Source organism: Papaver somniferum, chromosome 7 (assembly GCF_003573695.1).
Source record: "Papaver somniferum cultivar HN1 chromosome 7, ASM357369v1, whole genome shotgun sequence".
Lineage (NCBI taxonomy): Eukaryota > Viridiplantae > Streptophyta > Magnoliopsida > Ranunculales > Papaveraceae > Papaver > Papaver somniferum.
The window spans coordinates 172,060,542-172,066,848 of NC_039364.1; the positions used below are offsets into that span (position 1 = coordinate 172,060,542).

General features: G+C 34.5%; 1 long non-coding RNA gene across 2 annotated transcripts; it reads left to right on the forward strand.

The window, feature by feature from the left end:
- The first annotated feature begins 711 nt into the window (after positions 1 to 711).
- Positions 712 to 4,237, forward strand: LOC113293164. Of its 2 annotated transcripts, XR_003332087.1 has the most exons (7): positions 712 to 759; positions 863 to 909; positions 1,377 to 1,994; positions 2,141 to 2,545; positions 2,791 to 3,277; positions 3,348 to 3,563; positions 3,786 to 4,237. It is a non-coding gene; the product is annotated as an uncharacterized LOC113293164 (long non-coding RNA). The 2 variants fall into 2 exon arrangements; XR_003332085.1 differs by having other exon boundaries at positions 2,141 to 3,277.
- Positions 4,238 to 6,307: the final 2,070 nt, after the last annotated feature.

Genomic DNA, 6,307 nt, shown 5'->3' on the forward strand with positions numbered 1-6,307 from the left:
TGGGTACCCAAAACCGACGGGTACCCGGGATTCTAAACAGGTCCAGTTCTGGGTCCACAAATTTAGGAACCGGACCCGAAACCGTTAGGAACCGTACCCGACCTTTATAAGTAGGGTCCGGGTATAGTGATACCCGGAGGACCCGGACCCATTGACAGCCCTAGTTCAACATATAGAAACCCTACAAAATGGATTCTTCACTATCAACTCCATTCTTTCACATTCTAATATTGGGGCCATATTTTGAATTCTCCCCAATTGTTGACATCATCAACTTTTTTAATAAATCTTTTAATGCCAAAAATAACCTCCACTATTTATAGTTTTTTTTTATAGAGCAAAAGAAACAGAAAACCATATATTTTTGAACTCTCTCTTCTCTCTGCTTTCGTTGATTTTTTCTTTAGAAACAGAATTTGAATTTTTTTTCTTCACACAATCGTTGCATTGAAGAACAACAATTCGTTAGTTTGCTGTGTTGAAGAAGAGAGGAAGAACAACACATTCTTTATTTCTCAATTTTTTGATTTTATTCACTGGTTTTCAGATCTGACGAGAGTGAGACGCTGCATTGAAGAACAACAAATAGGTTTGTGTTAATTTATCTTTTCTGTTTGTATCATATAGGTTTGATTCACTAGTTTTTCTGATCGATTTTTTGATTTCGATCTTCTACTGATTTTCGTTTTTATTTTTATTTGGATTTTGTTGAGTCTGAGAAGAGGAGGAAGACAAGTTGGAATAGAGAAATCAACATAGGTGTGTTTTCGATCTAGTTATGAATTTTATTGTTTTCGATTTTATGATTTGGATCTTTGTTATTTCAATTTTTATATTTTGATTTGGTTGATACTGAGAACAGGAAGAGAAATAACATTGTTTCAGAAAAAAGGAAAACAACAAATCTAGGTGCGAATTTTATTTTGGTTTGATTTCATAATTTTTTTCAATTTTTTTTTCGATTATTTGTTCTTGCATGTCCGATCAGAGAATTTGTTGTTTATTTTTGTTGATACTGAGAAGAGGATGAAGAAATAATTTTGTTTCAGAAAAACAACTTCAAATTGATGTAGACATGTTATTTTTTTATAAAATGAGTAACTTGAGGTTACACATATATATCATGTTGTATTTTTAGCATGTGTAACTTGAAGTTACACATATATGTCTTGTAACATGTGTATTTGTAAACAGTTATAGTAGTTGTATCTTTAAGACACATTGTATCTATTGCTTTCCTTTTGTTGAGTATGTTGATTGCTCATTTTATATTTAACTTGTCGTATATAATATATTTCTCACGAGGGGGCAACGCCCCGGAGTGAATTGCGCTCGTTTGTTTTTTGATATTTTTATTGTTTGTTTGTATTTTTCAGGTTGTCATGGCTGTTGTTAGTTGCATTTCTGTTGTTCGCTACTTTTCAGATTTCATTACCACTCGTGTTGATGTTGAAATCACACTTGATGAGTTTAAGGTCAAAGTTTGCAAGCAATGGCAACAATTTACTCCACTTGGTATTTGTTTCTTCTTTCGAGAAGGTGGGAAAGATCTTCCGGTTGACTGTGATTATTTGCTTCAAGCTCTTACAACTCTCGCACATAGTAAAAAGAAGACCAGTTTTGATATTTTCTTGCAAAATGTTACTCATGTAGCCTCCTCATCTAGCTCTAGGGCAGTTTCTTCTATTTGTAATGGTTCTAGCATGTCGTCGAGAAATAATTGTTCAGTTGGAATGTATTTGGAAGATATGAGCAAGTCTGCAAAACCTTTGTTATCGGATGGTTGGCCTAAGGTCCTTGGTGAGATTGGCCACCTGTTTGTTGAAGGAGTTAAGCAAGTCAGGATTGCTTACACCAAGTATCGTCTTCGCACTGGTTTCAACATGGTTCTAACACACAATGAGTGTTCTAGGTTCACGGCTAAGTGTGGGGTAAAAGAATGCGGCTGGAAATTTCTTGCAGCTTCTATTGATGAAAGGAACGAAATATTTATGGTAGGTTTCTGGGTTCTGTTATCTTTGCTTTGTTAGCACATGTAATGTTTTGTTACAATATGCGTAACTTTGGGTTACACATGATGTATTTCGCACCAGATTGGTTTTTGGTTTAATTTGTTTATATTTTGTATGAACCTTTTCAGGTCATCGCTTATAACCCTGAGCACACTTATGGTGCTAGTGGCCGCAATTTGAATCAAAAATACTCAATCAGCTTCACGTCTAGTTTCATTTTTAGAGCAACTATGGAATTACTATGGAGTATTATCATGCCTATAGTGGTAGGGAAAGGTTTATGAGTCCATTTATGGTGACGATGTGAAGTCATACTCACACTTGGTATGGTATATTGATGCTATAAGGGAAACAAACCCAGATAGTGTGATAGATTTTGAATATGATCCTGCAAAGAAACAGTTCCAATGGATTTCATCTCGTTTGATGCATGCATCAAAGGGTACCGTTTTTTCGGGCAATGGTCTATTTGGATGCTACTTTCCTTAATGGTAGATTCATAGATTGCTTGATGGAAGCTATTGGGGTCAATGGTGATAAATTTATGTTTTCTATGTTTTCTGAACAACTATAACTGACAGATAACCGAGAGTTAAACATGTATAACTCTCAGTTACACATTGGTTTACTCAGTGTGTAAATCTTAGTTACACATCAGGGAATAACATATGTAACTTTAAGCTACATATTTTTTGTAGGATGTGTAACTTTTATTTACACATTGTTTTCTTTTTTTTTTTGTGAAACTTATTGTTTTTTCATTTCTGCACACTTGTAGGATTTTTCTCCTTGCTATGGCACTAGTCTATGCTGAGAATAACAACAACTAGGAGTGGTTTTTAAGAAATTTGACTCAAGTTGTTGGTGATGGGAGGCCAATCACCTTCCTTTCGGATCGCCACGAAGGACTCTTGCGTGGTGTTCCACTTGTATTTCCAGACTCATACCGTAGATTTTGTTACCATCATTTGAAGACTAATCTTCCCATCAATGGATCAGATCCTAGGTACTCTCTTATGATCGACCATTTCCAAGAAGCGACATACGCACTCTCACCTGAAAACCATGCTAAGGCCATACCGAAAATTAGAGATTTGAATTGTGATTGGGTTGCTGGTTATATAGATACCATCCCACCTGAATCATATGTGAATACCTATTTGAAAGGTTGTCGGTATGGACACACATCTAATACTCTTGGAGAATCATTCAATAGCTGGATTCTGGTTCACAAGAAGATGCCTGCATCTGCTCTTTTTGATCAGGTTAGTATAGTGTTTTTTTTTTTTGTTTGTTGTTTTGTCACTTTATACATTCATAAGTATTTTTTTCCAGATTAGGATGAAAGTAATGGTAATGATGGAAGATCGTCGTGAAGATGGCGTTAATATGATGAACTCCATTAACTCCCGAGTATGAGAAAAGGCTTGAGGCTCTTCAAGATGAATGTTTATCTTGGCAAGTATTGGTGGCTAGTCCTACCGTGTTTGAAGTTTTTAGCGAAAGAACTCACAGAGTGGACCTAGAACACTGAACTTGCACCTGTCAAAGGTCTTGTTTCTTATGCTTATTTTTTTGTGTTCTTGTTTTGTTAGGATATAGAATGTGTAGCTTCAAGTTACACTAGATATATGCATCTGTAACTAATAGTTACTCATCTTATTCTGCATGTGTAACTACAAGATACACTTCATGTATATGCATGCGTGACTGATTTTTGAGTGTTTTTATGATTTATGTTTTTGTTTATATTCTTGTTTTGTTTTTTTGAAGGTGGTGTGTATACGGTTTCCCTTGTGCTCATGCTCTTGCAGCCATACGGAAGATTAAACGTGAAGCTATTTACTTCATTTCACCATATATTACAAGTGACTATTTTAGGAATACTTATTTGCATGTCATCCAACCGATCCCCAACTACACCAGGCCTGCTGATATTGGTAAAGATGACATCATCATTCCACCTATTGTAAAGAAACAACCAGGTAGACCCCAAGGTAAAAGGATTGAAAGTAAAGGTGAAAAGGAAGGAAAGAGGAAAGTTTATTGCAGCAATTGCACGGAACAAGGTCACAACAGGGCAGGTTATAAGAAGCCTCTGAAGTATACACCCCCTAGTTTTTCTGCAAGTATTGTTTTATGTGTGGTTTTAATGTCTTGTATTTTATTTTAGTTTTAGTTTTCTTCGTGGACCAAACTTTTATTTATGCAACGAACTGATTGTGTGCAAGGATAATTAATTCAGATTGTATTTTTTATGAAACACACAGTTGAAATAAAATTTTCCTTTTTTTTATTCAGTGTGCATATTTTGAGAGCATGTGTAACTTTGGTTTACACTTGATAAATATGGATGTGTAACCATATGTTACACATTGTAAATGAATATGTAACAATAAGTTGCACAATATAGATGCATATGTAACCTCAGATTACACATTCCACTATCATGTATACCTTTAAGTTATATAAACTCTTTTTAACACATTATTTTGTAAGTCTAAATGCATGTGTAACTTTGGTTTACACTTGAAAAATATGGATGTGTAACCATATATTACGCATTTTAAATGCATATGTAAGCAGAAGTTACACATTATAGATGCATATGTAACCTCAGATTACATATTCCACTATCATGTGTACCTTTAAGTTATATTACCTTTTTACACATTATTTTGTAAGTCTAATAACAACTTGTAGTTAACAAAAGTATAAAAGCTAACAAAAGTATAAAAGTTTTTAATCCAAGGAATTTTAATCCAAAAGTATAGAAGTTTTCAATCCAAAAGTATAAAAGTTCTAACAAGCTAAGATCTAGTAACTGACGAGTTTAGAAGTTCTAACAACATATTTGCAAGTCTAACAAAAGTTTAAAAGTTTTTTTAATCCAAAGAACTGCTTTACGTAACTCCGGATGGATCAGAAAGAATCTTGTACAACATGCTTTCTCTCATGCGGTTCACCTTGTTAGCCATTACCGTCACCATTGGTCTAGCTAATTTTTTGTCAAGTGGTTTATTCTTCATCTCGATCTTCATGTAATTCCATACAAATAGAAGACAGTCGGGAAATGAACCTTGTTTGGGTGAAGGGAGATTTATGGCAGTTGAACTCAACCCAAGAGGACATCAGAGGGTCAGTTCTGTAGTTATTGCAAATGCATATTCCTTGGCTTGACTGAAGTGTTCTTTTCTGATGTTCTGAACGTCTGACGAGTTCATGTGAGACCAAGGTGCACTGCTCCTCAAGTCATACTCCAGTAGTGTGTAGTGTGTGTTGTTGTTACACATTTATGCGAAAATTCTGACTGGGTTGTCGCACTCCTGATAGTCCTTAAGAAGCTTAGGAATCCAGAATCTCTTGAAATCACCGTCATTTTCCATATAAGATTTCTGCATAACCATTTGGAATATCAAACACACATTTTAATTTTAAACCAAAAGTTATAAATGCAGCGATGAATTTGTAACCAGAAGTTGGACATAAAGTCTTGGGTTTACACTTGAAAAATATGGATGTGTAACCTCAGATTACACATTATAAATGCATATGTAAACTCAGGTGACACATTAATCAAACCCAACATCACATACTCCACTATCATGTGTAACTTTAAGTTAGATAACCTTTTTTGAAGTTACATACAAGAAGATTTTAAATTTTTCGGCGAGAGGAATATCGCTTGATCATACTTGGGGTTTGAGTTCATCTTTCTCCTCAACCAGCTAATGTATAAATCAATGAATTCCGACTCCAAGTAGGCTTCTTTCTTTGTAAGATGAAACATTATTTCTCAACTAGCGGGATACCATCGTCTTTGAATTCCATCCAAGCAATGTCTCTACATTAGAAAGAAGGAAACAATTAAACAACATAACATAATCAAGTAGTAAGATACAACATTTAATATCAAAATCTACATTTAAACACTGAAAAAGTGGGGGTACAACAACCTCACCCAATATTTCGCTTAGAAATCTGTATGGACTAACTCCAATATACTTTTAAGAGAATCAACTAGACAGTCAGACTCAATCTTAATAAAAAGTATATCAAAGAGTTATATCTCAATTTCTCGATTCAATACTTACTCAAGCAAATAACAATTTGCGAGTCTAATTGAATACAAGAGAAATTAACTTGAACGGTACCAAAGACCAATGTTCAAGGATCAATCAACAACCAAAGGTTGGATTTACCAATTGATTAATTCAATGCACAACCTGTGATATTTCAGTTATATAACAAAATATAATGCAGAAAAGAAATAACACAGACACCAGAAGTTTTGT